This window comes from Sapajus apella, unplaced genomic scaffold (genome assembly GCF_009761245.1).
Source record: "Sapajus apella isolate SASKATOON/1434 unplaced genomic scaffold, GSC_monkey_1.0 scaffold36, whole genome shotgun sequence".
Classification (NCBI taxonomy): domain Eukaryota; kingdom Metazoa; phylum Chordata; class Mammalia; order Primates; family Cebidae; genus Sapajus; species Sapajus apella.
Window position 1 is genome coordinate 8,692,824 of NW_022436976.1, and position 14,059 is coordinate 8,706,882.

Genomic DNA, 14,059 nt, shown 5'->3' on the forward strand with positions numbered 1-14,059 from the left:
CTCAATCATAGGATTATGGTAATTATGTGTATTGTTGCATATGATATATACAACATAATTGGCACTCAGTGATGTAATTCATCATTCTCTCCTTTTCAAAATGTGTAATTTCTTTTTTTTTTTTTTGAGATGGAGTCTCTGTTGCACAGGCTGGAGGACAGTGGCGTGATCTTGGCTCTCTGCAAATGCTGCCTCTCAGTTTCAGGCGATTCTCCTGCATCAGCCTCCCAGGTAGCTGGGACTATCGGTGTGCACCACCATGCCCGGCTAATTTTTGTATTTTTAGTAGAGACAGGGTTTTGCCATGTTGGTTAGGCTGGCCGCAAACTCTGACCTCAAGTGATCTGCCTGCCTCAGCCTCCCAAAGTGTTGGGATTACAGGTGTGAGCCACTGCACCAGCCCCAAAATGTGCAATTTCTAAGGATGCAACATTTATCTATGTAAGAGTCCTGTCAAAAATATTTAATATGAATCTATGAAGAGAAGAGAAGCAAGATAATTTTTTGTATTTAAATTTCAGTAGTTTTGGGAGTACAGGTGGTTTGTGGTTTTTTTTCTGAGATTTTTGTGTTCTTTTAACCCGAGCAGTGTACATTTTACCTGATATTTAGTCTTTTATCCCTCAGCCCCTCCCAAACTTACAGCCCAGCCCCCAAAGCCCATTATATCATTCTTATGCTATTGCATCCTCATAGCTTAGCTTCTACCTATAAGTGAGAATATATGACATTTGGTTTTCCATTCCTGTGTTACTTCACATAGAATACCAGCTCCATCCAAGTTTCTACAAAAGACATTTTTTCATTCCTTTTTATGGCTGAGTAGTATTCCATGGTGTATATATACCACATTTTTTCTTTTTTTTTTTTGAGACAGAGTTTCACTCTTGTTGCCCAGGCTGGAGTGCAATGGCGCAATTTTGGCTCACTGCAATCTCTACCTCCTGGGTTCAAGTGATTCTCCGCCTTAGCTGCTGAGTAGCTGGGATTACAGTTGCCCACCACCATGCCCAGCTAATTTCTGTATTTTTAGTAGAGATGGGGTTTCTCCATGTTGGCCAGGCTGGTCTCAAACTCCTGACCTCAGGTGATCTGCGCACCTCAGCCTCCCAAAGTGCTGGGATTACTGGTGTGAGCCACTGAGGCCGTATACTTTTCTTTATCTGTTTGTTGGTCGATAGGCACTTAGTTTGGTTCCATATCTTTGCAATTGCGAATTGTGCTGCTATAAACATGCATGTGCATGTGTCTTTTTCATATAATGATTTCTTTTCCTTTGGGTAGGTACTCAGTAGTGGGATTGCTGGCTCGAATTGTAGTTCTTTTAGTTCCTTAAGAAACTAAAAGTATCTCCATACTCTTTTCCATAGTGGTTGTACTACTTTACATTTCCACCAGCAGTGTAAAAGTGTTCCCTTTTCACCACATCCATGCCAACATCTAGATTGTTGGGTGGGGAGGAGTGGCTCATGCCTGTAATCCCAGCACTCTGGGAGGCTGAGGTGGGTGGACAATTTGAGGACAAGAGTTTTGGGACCAGCCTGGGCAACACGGCAAAATCCCATCTCTATAAAAAAAATACAAAAATTAACTGGGCATGGTGGTGTGTATCTCAGCTACACAGGACATGGGACATGGGAGGCTGCAGTGAGCCTAGACTGTGCCAATGCACACCAGCTTGGGTGACAGAGCAAGATCCTGTCTCAAAAAAACAAACAAAAATAACAAAGGCCACGTAAGAATATATATATATCATGATTAGGGAGTGGTATTTGCCAGTAAGTTTGGCAGTGGTTCCCTTTTCCTGGAGCAATGAAGCTCCTCTTTCCCACTCTTAATTGAGGATCTCAGGCTCCTATCCCGTTCCACTTGGCTAAGAGCTATTCTTAGGCCTAGAGTTTTTTCTTGACTACCCTCTTTACCATCCATGAATTGCTTTCTCATCTTGTAGTGATTACCCCAAAGACCTACAGTCCAGCCATTTGGGGTTACTTGTAGTTCTCTCCCATTCACATACTCATTCGTGCAGTTCCAGCTGAGAATTATCTTTTTTTCTCCACTTAGAAAAGTCATCCTGTAACTTAAATGCCAATTCTTGTAAAAAGCCTGTCCCAGAAGCCCTCCTCCTCTCGCAATACTTTATTTTTGTATCTGCAGCTCAAATGGGCAAGTTACTTGTTTTATTGTATCTGTATAGAACCTTCTGCAGTTCAAATGGGCAAGTTACTTGTTTTACCAATAAAAAAATACAAATAGTGTCACAGGTTGGGTTCCCAGGAAGCACTCTTACATGATTAGTAAGAGAGATTTATTAGGGAATGCTCTTGGGATCATCACTTGCACAGGAAAGAAAAACTGAAATGGGCAGAAGAAGTTGAGCTTCAATGAAGTCTCAATGTAATGCCTCAGCTGATCCTACCAGTTGTTCTGCAGGACATGAGAAAACCCATCAGAATTGTACCAAAGGGAGGTGAGAGGGCTGGGCCTTTTATCCCTGCACTGATCAGTCACTGGATGTGGCCTTCCTGGGAACATTATGACAATGTAATAACACTGGCATTAAAGAGGCTGACAACCGATGGCTGGCTGTGGGTATGACTCTTAGACTCTTGGCAGCAGCAGCTCAGTTCTTTATTCCTGAAGTCAGGTCTGAAAAGTGCATTGCAAGGCCTACCACAAATAGTATATATCTCATAGGACTGTCAGAAGCCTAAAATAGGGTAACATAGAAAAGTACACACCATTTGGCCTGGCACACAGGAACCAAAAACATGGCAAGTATGGTTATTATAATAGAATTGGGCTCTGTAAGTACAAAGAGCAAGGTAGAGAAACGTGTTTATTTTTGTATCTCTAGTCTTAGTATAGGTCACTAGTGTATTTTATCTTTCCTTTTTTATTTTTGGGACAGAGTCTTGCTCTGTCACCCAGGCTGGAGTGCAGTGGCGTGATCTCAGCTCACTGCAACCTCTACCTCGTGGGTTCAAGCAATTCTCCTGCCTCAGCCTCCCAAGTAGCTGGGATTACAGGCATGTGCCACCACACCTGGGTAATTTTTGTATTTTTAGTAGAGACGAGGTTTTGCCATGTTGGCCAGGCTGGTCTTGAACTTTTGACCCCAGGTGATCCGCTCACCTCAGCCTCCCAAAGTGGCGGGATTACAGGTGTGAGCCACTGTGCCCGGCCCTTCTTTTTATTTTTGACATACTGCCACCCAGAAACACCAGTATGTTCGACAAATAATTGATTAATATAAAAACACGTAACCCTTTTGAAGTGGATGTTACTTTGACTTGAACTCAAAGCTAAAATACAGAACACCATTTAAAAACTTTTATTACCAACATAAAAGAAGGCACAACATGTATCCACTTGCTTGAAAAAAACATGTTCCAAAGGAAAACAAAAGTAATGAAGCAGTACTTAACAACGTCAAAGAAGAGCCCCAGTTAACGGCTTCTACCACTGGATTTTATATTTTTCGAAGATAATCTTTATAGCCAGGGAAGGAGGTTTAGCTCAGTTTTTCCAAAGCTCATAAATGATGACATTGTTTATCTTCATTAATGTGTTGGACTTTATTTTCCTACATGCTCAATATAGTTGGTAGATCTGTTTTGATACTTACTGAGCACTGCTGTGCCAGACACAATTCTGGGGATACAGCAATGAGCAAAATAGTTTACTAAGTCCCTGTCTTTAAAAATCTTACCTTCTTGGTGGCGAGGACACTGACGAATAAGGTCTGGAAGGTAAAGAGTTAAAGCAGTGGTGCAGCTGTACTTTTTTGGATACAGTGGTCTGGGCAGCCCTGTGAAAAGGGACCTGAAATACGCATCGAACATCGACGAGTTAAAAAAAATCTGAAGGAAGTGTTCTGCCAGAGAGATCAGCAAGCGCAAATGCCTGAAGTGGTTCGAGCCTGCGTGCTGTGGTACCAGCCAGAAAGCCAGAGGTGAGCGAGAGGAGGCAGAAGCACCATCATAAATACACATACATGGATGTTCTCCTGGTTTGAGACCACAGTGCTATGGGAGGTGGGGTTTACAAATCTCTCAGGAGGCCACAAAGGGCAGGATGAAGCCGATTTCCAACGGCGGAGGTACGGGGACGAGTTTCCTCTGCTAGAGCAGGTTGGACGGTTGCAAGGGATGGACTGCAACCCGTCCTCGGATGATCAACCTTCGCTCAGAGGCAGGGGCGGTCCGGGGAGGGCCCCGGCGGCCCCCGACCCGCGGGCGCTGCACGGGCCGCGGTTACCAGCAGGCGGTGTAGTGAGCGCGCCTGGAGCAGCAACAACAGCAACAGCCGCCGCCGCCGCCCGCCCGTCCCAACGAGGAGGAGAAAGGAGGGGACCGGAAGGAGCCGCTGGTGCTGCGGGAAGTGGCAGGAGCGGGAGGCGGGGACCCACCTGGAAGCGCCGCGGCGCCGCTGTCGAGCTTCCTGCAGCGGCGGCCACCGGAGCAAGTGCCGTGGCGGGGGCGGAGAGCGGCCACGGCGGTGGCGCCTCCCCAAGTGGCCCGTGGCGTTCGACCCCGCGCGAAAGGTGAGCAGGAGCTCAGGGCACGTGGTGAGGGCCAGACATGGGGGAGGGAGAATGAAGGGGGAGGTAATGCGGGTGGCAAACGATCGGCTTGGGACCTGGATTTGGAGTCAAGTACCGGGAGGGGGTGGGCTGGAGGCGACGGCGGCGTCGGCTGCTACGGCGAAGCCCCCACGTGGGGCGGGGGTGCGCGCGCACGTGTACGCGGGAGAAAGGGGGGCGGGGAGGGCTCTAGGGAGGGCGTCGGGCGCGCGCTCGCTCAGTAGCGGCCCACGTGACTGGCACGCCGAAAATCTGTTTCCACGTGACAGGGAGACTGGCTGAGGTAGCGTGATGCGCTGTTTGTGTAGTATAACCGTGGTAATCGGAGGTTTTTAAGATTGCCGCTTTTCTCCTGTGCTAGGGGAAAGGAGGAGACATAAAGCGGAAAAGACTTCCTACTTTCTCTGTGTTTTAAATGTTCTCTACTCCGTCAGTGAAGCGCTTTTTAAGTTCCGAAATACTGATTTTTTTGTACCGCCATGTTGGTATTAGAGGAAGCTCGCGAGATGCGAGTGGGTTTGTATCGCGAGATCTCTCGATTCTCGCGGGACCTCGTTGGCAGAGCAGTTGTCCTGGATGGCGGAGCCTTGGGTTCCGGGGGCCTGGGACCCGCAACTCTTTCTACAAGGCAAGTCGTTAGGGAGGGGCCCGGGGCGAGTGCCTCTTGGTGCCGGGATACGTGCTGCATCAGCTTCCCATAGTCTTGAAGGGACTACAGTAACCCCGTTGAGGCAACACTGCCTTCCCCATCCCCCTGCGGGCGCTCAGCCACCTGCAGAAGCGTATGCACCCCTCAGCCGGTTCCTCCCCACGCAGTGGTAGTTCCACCCTGTCCCACTCACTGGAAGTCCGGAGCCGTGCTCGCGCAGACCTGATGATTCCATTGGATGCCGTTCCTCTTACTTTGAAACGTTCTTGCTAGTTTTTCCCCTCGTTGCCATTTTCTAAAGTATTCCAGACCTGTTAACTATTCTGTCACGTTTTCTGCTGCAGTACCTGTCTCCCATCTCCTGAAACAGAATACCTCCCATCTGTTTTCTCTAGGTGTCATTTACTCCTCACCCTGACTTTGTATTTTCAGTAACTTTTTGGCAGTATTTTGGAGGACTCGTTATGTCTCTGACAGCACGTGAGGTCAGAACAAAATCTCGCTTTTAATCATTTTGTGCGTGCCTGTTAACTCAGTTATCGGTAGGGTTTTAATTACTACTGTGTTATTGAGGTTGCCATCTTTGAGGTTTAGGGATGGTTGTTTTAGGTTATATATTTAAGGTAAGAGACTATTTCATGTGAATTTTTTTTTTTTTTTGGAGACAAAGTCTTGCCCTTGTCGCCTAGGCTGGAGTGCAGTGGCATGAACTCGGCTCACTGCAGCCTCTGCCTCCCGGGTTCAAGCGATTCTTCTGCCTCAGCATCCCAGTACCTGGGATTACAGGCGCGCTTCACCATGCCTGGCTAATTTTTGTATTTTTAGTAGAGACGGGGTTTTATCATGTTGGCCAGGCTGGTGTCAAGCTTCTGACCTCAAGTGATCCACCTTCGTCGGTCTCCCAAAGTGCTGGGATTACTGGCGTGAGCCACCGCGCCTGGCCTCAGGTCACCTTTTTAATAAAGAGCAAACTCATAAACTTTGGTATCAGAGTTTGAGCTTTGTTTTTCTTAAGTGAGTTTGAAATCAGTTTTTCTCTCCACTTCCCTAATGTCTCAGAAATGAATTTGCAATATAACTTTGATTTTTCGTATTCTTAAGTAGTGTTTGGATTTTGTTTAGTAGTTGCAGTACTAAATGGGGAGTGGGGAGTTAATTACAAAACGAATCGGGTAACTAGTTGATTCATTTATAGTTTTTTTTTAAAAACTACAAAAGTTTTCTTTTTTTTAATACATAATACAGAGAGGTATATAGTGTAGAGTAACACAATGCTTGTTTCACGGTACCACAAAGTTCCATTCCTCATTCTTAAATCTGCCTGTAACCACTCTTTGTGGTTGCTGTGTATCATTCCAGATATTTCCATATTTTAGTTTAGTTATTATTTCTTAAATGAATGGGAGAAAGTGTTGTTTTATGGGGTACCACCACAATATTGGCGATTAGTAAAGATTTTTTAACTACATGTTTATTTAGTGTTACATGCCTGTTTGTCAAGACTCATGTATGCATACTGAGATAAAAAGCAGATTTTTTTTGTTTGTACTGATTTTTTGGGTCGTATAATCTTGTGAAAATATCACAAGTAACAGTGTTATTTTTGCAGTAAAGTTTATTGTGCTGGGTAAGCTTTGCACAGAAAGTACATGTAAAACAAGATTTAAATAATGTTTCATCACTTGAGTTTTATATTTTTATGTTTAATGTTTGTTATATGTTTACCTTTATATATTATATATCCTTTTTTTTTTTCTTTTTTAGTATCCTGGAATTCAATATGTATTACACATTCTAAGCTGTAACCTAAGTATACCTATAGGAGTTTTTCAGATGTTTTAAAAGTGTGTCAGCGTGATTAAAATGACAGTTCTGACCATGCAATTTGGTGATCTCAGCTGGAAGGTGGTAGATGTATCACTAGTTAGTTCAAATATGTGTATACTTAAAGTTGCTAGGCGGCTATCATTTTCTAAGTGTTGTTTTTGTAATTTTCCCTCAAGCCTACCAGTAATAATATTTATCAGACCAGTCACATTAAAAAAAATGTCCATTCTTTGGGCAGTGTGTGTTTTTTTTTTGTTCTAACAATGCAAGTAGAAATGTTGAGGAATAGAAGTGAGTGTTGAGAGGTATGATGGAAGGAGGAAAAGGGGACATTGGGAGTGTAGAGGTCGTTATTGCAATGGAATTGGACAAACTGGGTAGAAAAGAGGAATGTAGAAGGTTGACGGTGAGGCAAGAGCCATGGTCCAAGAATAGGCAGGCTTATAAGAGTTGGAGGAAAACCCGAGTTGACCAGCATTTGGAATCGGTATTTGAGGCAATTTTCTCCTCTTAACTAATTTTTTGGACAGTTCTGGGTCCATTCACAGAATTGCCAGATATCTCCTGTCATAAAAGTCAGCAACTTAAGGTGGTATTTAATTGAAACTTTGTAAATTCTTTACTTTAAAGCCATTCTGTTAAATATTTGTTAAGTACATTTTATTATTATTTTTAGAAGTAGGAAATTGTGAAAATGACAGTGAGTTTGAAGGTCACAGTTCTACAATGGCCTTTGCAAAGATATCTACATAAGTTTAGCTTGGTAACTGGACCTTTAATAGTGCACGTGTGCATCTGATCTATGAAATAACCTATGTTCCTTGCACTTACAAGTTTTGTTTTATAAACTTTTCAGTAGTGGCTCTTGGGACTTATCAATCTTTTACAGACACGAAATTATTTGAGGTACTTGGTAGAAACATACTGAGAAAAATCCAAGGGAGAGGAAAAATATATTGTTACATGTTTTGAGTTTGCTTGAGTAAAATTTAAATAACCAATGGATTTTATTTTTGTTTTTCTCAATTATCATGGTCATAGAAGTGATGAAAGCTAATGAACTTCAGTGATTAGAGGAAATTAGTAACAGTGCTAATGCTGATTTGTTCTCACTTGGATTTTTTTCCTTAAGGTCTGATACCATGTCAATTTCCACAGAGCTGTAACTTTATAAGTTACCTTAAGTTGGGCCTGTTGGCTCATGCCTGTAATAGCAGCACTTCGGGAAGCTGAGGTGGGAGGATTGCTTGAGACCAGCCTGAACAACATAGCCAGACCCTGTCTACCAAAAAAAAAAAAAAAGAAAAAAATTACCTGGGTATGGTAGTGCACACCTATAGTACCAGCTACTTGGGAGACTGAGGTAGGAGGATCGCTTAAGCCTGGGAGTTCAAGAGTGCAGTGAGCTGTGATTGTACCACTGCACTCCAGGGTGGGCAACAGAGTGAGACCTTGTGTTAAAAATAAAATAAAAACACTTAAATTTCATAGGAAAATTCAGTTTGGAGTTACCTACAAGGAATAGTTGCTGGAAGAGTTTCATTTTTAGAGTAGTATTTACTAGAGATTTGGTATAAACTCTGGTGCAAATTTCTGTAATTAATGCTCTGAAAACCACTATAATTGTACTCTGAAAACCACTCTCAGTAAATATTTCCCAAAGTCCAAAGCCTGACCTGGTTATTTTGTTTGACCCTTTCCTTCTCACCTGTTTTTCTTTTCAGCTGATCTTTTTCACTTATGTAGGTAATTTTTGTCTTATTAGAGAGGAGGAGTAGGGTAACTTTCCTTGAGGAGAATATCACGTTGTGATTGATCAGACTATTCAGGTATTATTATTACTTTTTTTTTTTTTTTGGAACTCCAGCATATTTATAAGTTAGAATCAGTAATTCAACTGACATTTATTGCTAATGATCTCAGCCATTTGAAACATAGCAGAAAACCTGAACATAATCTCTGAGCCTTCAAAATGACTGCAACCAAGTATAGTAAGCCATTAGCCTTTATTAGGCAACTACTAATTGGAATTAGTCCACAGATAAGAATCTACAGTGTTGGCCATTGGAGTTAGGGACATGGGCAGCTGAAATGTCATCTTCAAGAGAAAGAACTATTAAAAAAGTAGGTGGGACTTTAGTAGAATAGTGTTTTAAGGCCATTACATAAAGACCTTCACTTGTATTATCATTAACTTCTGAAAGAATGACAGTATCTTAGAGCAGCCTAGTAAGTTGATGCTTCACAATGATGACTTTAATCATAAACTCGTATTCTGTGTACTGTGTTTAAGGAAGTAAGAAATTGGTGTCTTTTGAGATTGCTATAAAAGTAAACATTTTCAAAACTTTGTTAAATGTTAAGTTTCAGTTTTCTGGAAAATTTACTTGTAGATCTCTCCTTATCTGATGATACCAAATAAAAATGGTACTATTGTGTATGGAACTTCCTTTTTTCTATGATTTTAACCTATTTGTCTTTCTACTTATTTAATATTTTAAGGAATTACTCCCAAACAAGGCTCTATTACATTTAATAGTTGATATCAGTAATGAACAACCAATCACCTAAAGATTAGCACATCTGCTCATGAAGAAAATAGTAAAGCAGTTAATTAGAATTAGTAAATGACCTATGCATACGATTGAGTTGTATAATTTTGAATCCTGGTATTGAGTTTCTATTCTTAGCCCAAGTGTCCTAAGGTGCCAGGTGTTTCATTTTGTAGTGAGTCTTCTTCATTGCATTGCTGGCCTTCTCTGTCTCATTTAGTATAAACTGATGCTTCCATTAGTGCTAGAGTTAAAGTAGATAGTCTTTGACTTGTGTATAAGGTGTGTGTATGTATTTTAATGATTTTGAAAGCTGGCTTGAGGAATTATATCTTGGGAATTAATATAACTATTATTAGCATTTTGATACATTTCTTCCATTATTTTAATGTATTTTTTTTACATACTTGTGGATAAAAAACATTTAATTCCATGTCTTGCTTTTTAATCTACTGTTAGATAACACTTTTTCATTCTCACAATGCGGCTTAATAACTACCATTGTAAATGATTGTAAAATGTTCTGTACAGTGAACATACCATGTTATTCCCCTATGTGAAAAACATATTTATACATGTTTCATGTATATAGTATCATCTCTTCTGTGTTGCCAAAAGTGATTTTTAGATATTTTGAAGGCTCTTAAAACATACTGTACAATATTAATCAAAAGGGATAAATTTGTATACCCTTTGGAGTGGTGGTTACTCTATACTCATCAACATTTAACATTTTTTATGAAGGTTTAATAGAGGCATATGACACATTGTGCTTTATTTCTTTATTAGAGGTGAAACATGTTTATAGATGTATTTATCTTGTGAAATTTAAGATAAATGGAATTTTAACATTATTGCCATCAAACATCTTTTTGTTTGTTTGTTTTGAAGCAGAATCTTGGTCTATTGCCTGGGCTGGAGCAGTGGTACAATCTCGGCTTACTGCAGCCTCTACCTTCCAGGTTCAAGTGATTCTCCTGCCTCAGCCTCCTGAGTAGCTGGGACTACAGATGCATGCCACCACACCCAGCTAATTTTTTTGTATTATTATTATTATTTTTTTGAGATGTAGTTTCGCTCTTGTTACCCAGGCTGGAGTGCAATGGCACGGTCTCGCCTCACTGCAACCTCCACCTCCTGGGTTCAGGCAATTATCCTGCCTCAGCCTCCTGAGTAGCTGGGATTACAGGCACGCGCCACCATGCCCAGCTAATTTTTTGTATTTTTAGTAGAGACGGGGTTTCACCATGTTGACCAGGATGGTCTCGATCTCTTGACCTCGTGATCCACCCGCCTCGGCCTCCCAAAGTGCTGGGATTACAGGCGTGAGCCACCTCGCCCAGCCAATTTTTGTATTTTTGTAGAGATGGGGTTTTTGCCATGTCGGTCAGGCTGCTCTGGAACTTCTGATCTGAGGTGATCCACCAGCCTTGGCCTCCCAAAGTGCTGGGATTACTGTGTTGAGCCACTGTGTCCAGCCCAAACATCTTGATAGCATTTTGTTGTATTGATTTTATGAAATTCCCCCCTTATCAGACAGAACTATAATAAATAATACTGGTTTAATTCTGTTTAATTTTTCCAAGTTAGATTTAAATAAGTTTAACTTTTTACCTCATCTGGCATTGGTGTGAATGAGAATCTGAATGTTTTCCTCCAATTTGGTAATTGTCTCAACTCTATTAAATAAGGCTTTAATTTTTAAATTTTTGTCATTTTTTTGTTATGCTTCATTTTTACATTTTAATCATTTTTATTTTAAATTGTTTATTTTTATCCCAAGCCTTAAAAACATTCATATTGTTTTTAGATGATTCTGTGATATGTTTAATATCTTTTTCCTTGGCTTTCGTCTTATTGTGGTGTTTGTTTCCTTATTTATTTTTAAGATTACTGTGGGCCGGGCCCAGTGGCTCACGCCTGTAATCCTAGCACTTTGGGAGGCCGAGGTGGGTGGATCACCTGAGGTCAGGAGTTCCAAGATCAGCCTGGCCATCATGGTGAAACCCCATCTTTTTTTTTTTTTTTTTTAAAAAAAAAAAGGTTACTGTAAATTGAGGATAATAAAGCTATTTTTTAACAAAACAATGTTTTATAATTCCTTTTCTTGTCAGCCAAAATTTGAAATATGATTTTTCCATACCACAGAACTTAGTTGCATTGAATGAAACAGTTTCTCCCTTAAACAGAGATAAAATATGAAACTACTTAAAAGTACTATGCTGACCACAATGGCTCATGCCTGTAATCCCAACACTTTGGGAAGCTAAGGCAGGAGGATCATGTTAGCCAAGGAGTTTGAGACCAGCCTGGGCAACATAATGTGACCTCATCTTTACAGAAAATACACAAAATTAGCCTAGTGTGGTGGCGTGCACCTGTAGTTTCAGCTACTGGGGAGGCTGAGGTGGAAGGATCGCTTGACCCCAAAAGGATGAGACTATAGTGAGCCAAGATTGCACCCTTGCACTTCAGCCTGGGTGACATAGTGAGACTCTGTCAAAAAACTCTAACAAACAAGAAAGAACAGTACTAGCAACTGTAAAGAGAAAACTACTTAGGCAGATTTTGGGGAATTGGAGAAATTAACTTCTAAGATCAACAGTTTAGAAATTGTTTGTTAAACAGCAGTATACAACTTGACATCATGTACCTCTAATATATTTAATGAAAAAGTTTCATTTAACAGTTGTAGGACTCAGGTTACAGAATCACAATACCTTTCTTCAAATGTTGAGATGGCAATATGATACATTTACTGAAATTTAATAATAACATAAGATATTCAAGTAAACATTAGGAAGATATCTATGTCAATGAGAGCGTTTTTAATACTGAAAGTGTTTACTCTTTACTATGATGCCTTTTTTTTCTGTTATGAAATAATTCATGATCTCAAAATAATTGAAAAGTATTTATGTTTATTTACATTTTAAAATTGTGATGGCTGCAAAGCTGTTATTTTATTAAATGGCTTTAATGTTTTCTGTTTGCAGATTTTTCTGCTTACAATAATGCTAGTAGGAAAAACGAGATTTAAGTAACTGAGTGTGAAACAATAATAAATATTTGAAAAAAAAAGTGTGTCCTGTGCTTGGAAACACCTACAGAGAAGTGAAGATGAAGAATTTGATGTGATGTAATTTACTTCTATCTTGGGTTATGGTGAGATTTAAAGGCATTGAAACATAACTTACACCTTTTTTTCCTGCTGGAATTCTGCTGCTCTGTAAGAGATGAGTTGCTTTTTCAAAATGTCATTGAAGTGGTCTAGGAAATAGAGTTGCTAATTATATTCTGGCACTATTTACCCTCCTTACTAGTTTTTTAAATTGGTCAGAAGTTCAAGGAAAATGGACCCTGCCATTCTTACACACTTTCCCATTAGAAAGCAGATTGATGTTTCATAAATAAAATGAAATAAAGCTTTTAGCTGGCTTGGCTGCATTATAGAGGGAAATACCAAGATTATTTCTCCTGGCAAAGGGTGGTGTGTCGTGTGTGTGAGATTTATCCACCGATAGCCCTTGAAGAACTTTGTAGTATGTATGTAATACTTCTCTTTTTTTTTAATTTACATTTTTTTATTTCTGTAGATTATTGGGGTTGTAATACTTCTCTGTGTTAACTTTCCACTCCACACCCCAAACCTATAATTCTTACCTGAACTGTGTTCACTGTATGTAGATTTTTATGGTGTTTTTGCAGTAAGTTTCTTTGTTTTCTTTTTAGATGGAGTCTCACTCTGTCACCCAGGTTGGGAGTGCAGTGGTGCAATCTCGGCTAACTGCAACCTCCGCATCATGGGTTTGAGTGATTCTCCTGCCTTAATCTCCCAAGTAGCTGGGACTACAGGCATGTGCCACTACACTCAGCTAATTTTTGTATTTTTAGTAGAGACAGAGTTATGCCATGTTTGCCAGGCTGTTCTTAAACCCCTGACCTCAAGTGATCTGCCCACCTTGGTCTCCTGAAGTGCTGAAATTACAGGCATAAGCACCTTGCCCAGCCAGTGTTTCTTTTCGTAAGGAGAAATCTTCTTTTTAAATAAATGTAAATACAATTAAAGTGTAATACACAGAAAGTTGTGATAAGTGTACAGCTCAGTGAATTTTCACAGTGAACATACTGGTGTAATTGTCACTAAGAAGAACACTGTCGCCGGGCGCGGTGGCTCACGCCTGTAATCCCAGCACTTTGGGAGGCCGAGGCGGGTGGATCACAAGGTCAAGTGATCGAGACCATCCTGGTCAACATGGTGAAACCCCGTCTCTACTAAAAATACAAAAAAAAAATTAGCTGGGCATGGTGGTGCGTGCCCGTAATCCCAGCTACTCAGGAGGCTGAGGCAGGAGAATTGCCTGAACCCAGGAGGTGGAGGTTGCGGTGAGCCGAGATCGTGCCATTGCACTCCAGCCTGGGTAACATGAGTGAAACTCCGTCTCA

The 14,059-nt window shown here is 41.0% G+C and overlaps 1 protein-coding gene across 11 annotated transcripts in view; it reads left to right on the plus strand.

The window, feature by feature from the left end:
• The first annotated feature begins 4,380 nt into the window (after nt 1-4,380).
• ZZZ3 (zinc finger ZZ-type containing 3) overlaps nt 4,381-14,059 on the plus strand; it is a 134,684-nt gene continuing 125,005 nt past the window's right edge. For 5 of the 11 annotated variants that reach the window (XM_032296547.1, XM_032296550.1, XM_032296551.1 and 2 more), the window contains exon 1: nt 4,381-4,546. The gene's annotated coding sequence lies outside the window, so the exon portion shown is untranslated. Of the gene's footprint in view, nt 4,547-4,815; nt 5,214-14,059 lie in introns of those variants that run through there. The other 6 variants (XM_032296557.1, XM_032296549.1, XM_032296548.1 and 3 more) reach the window with 6 other exon arrangements.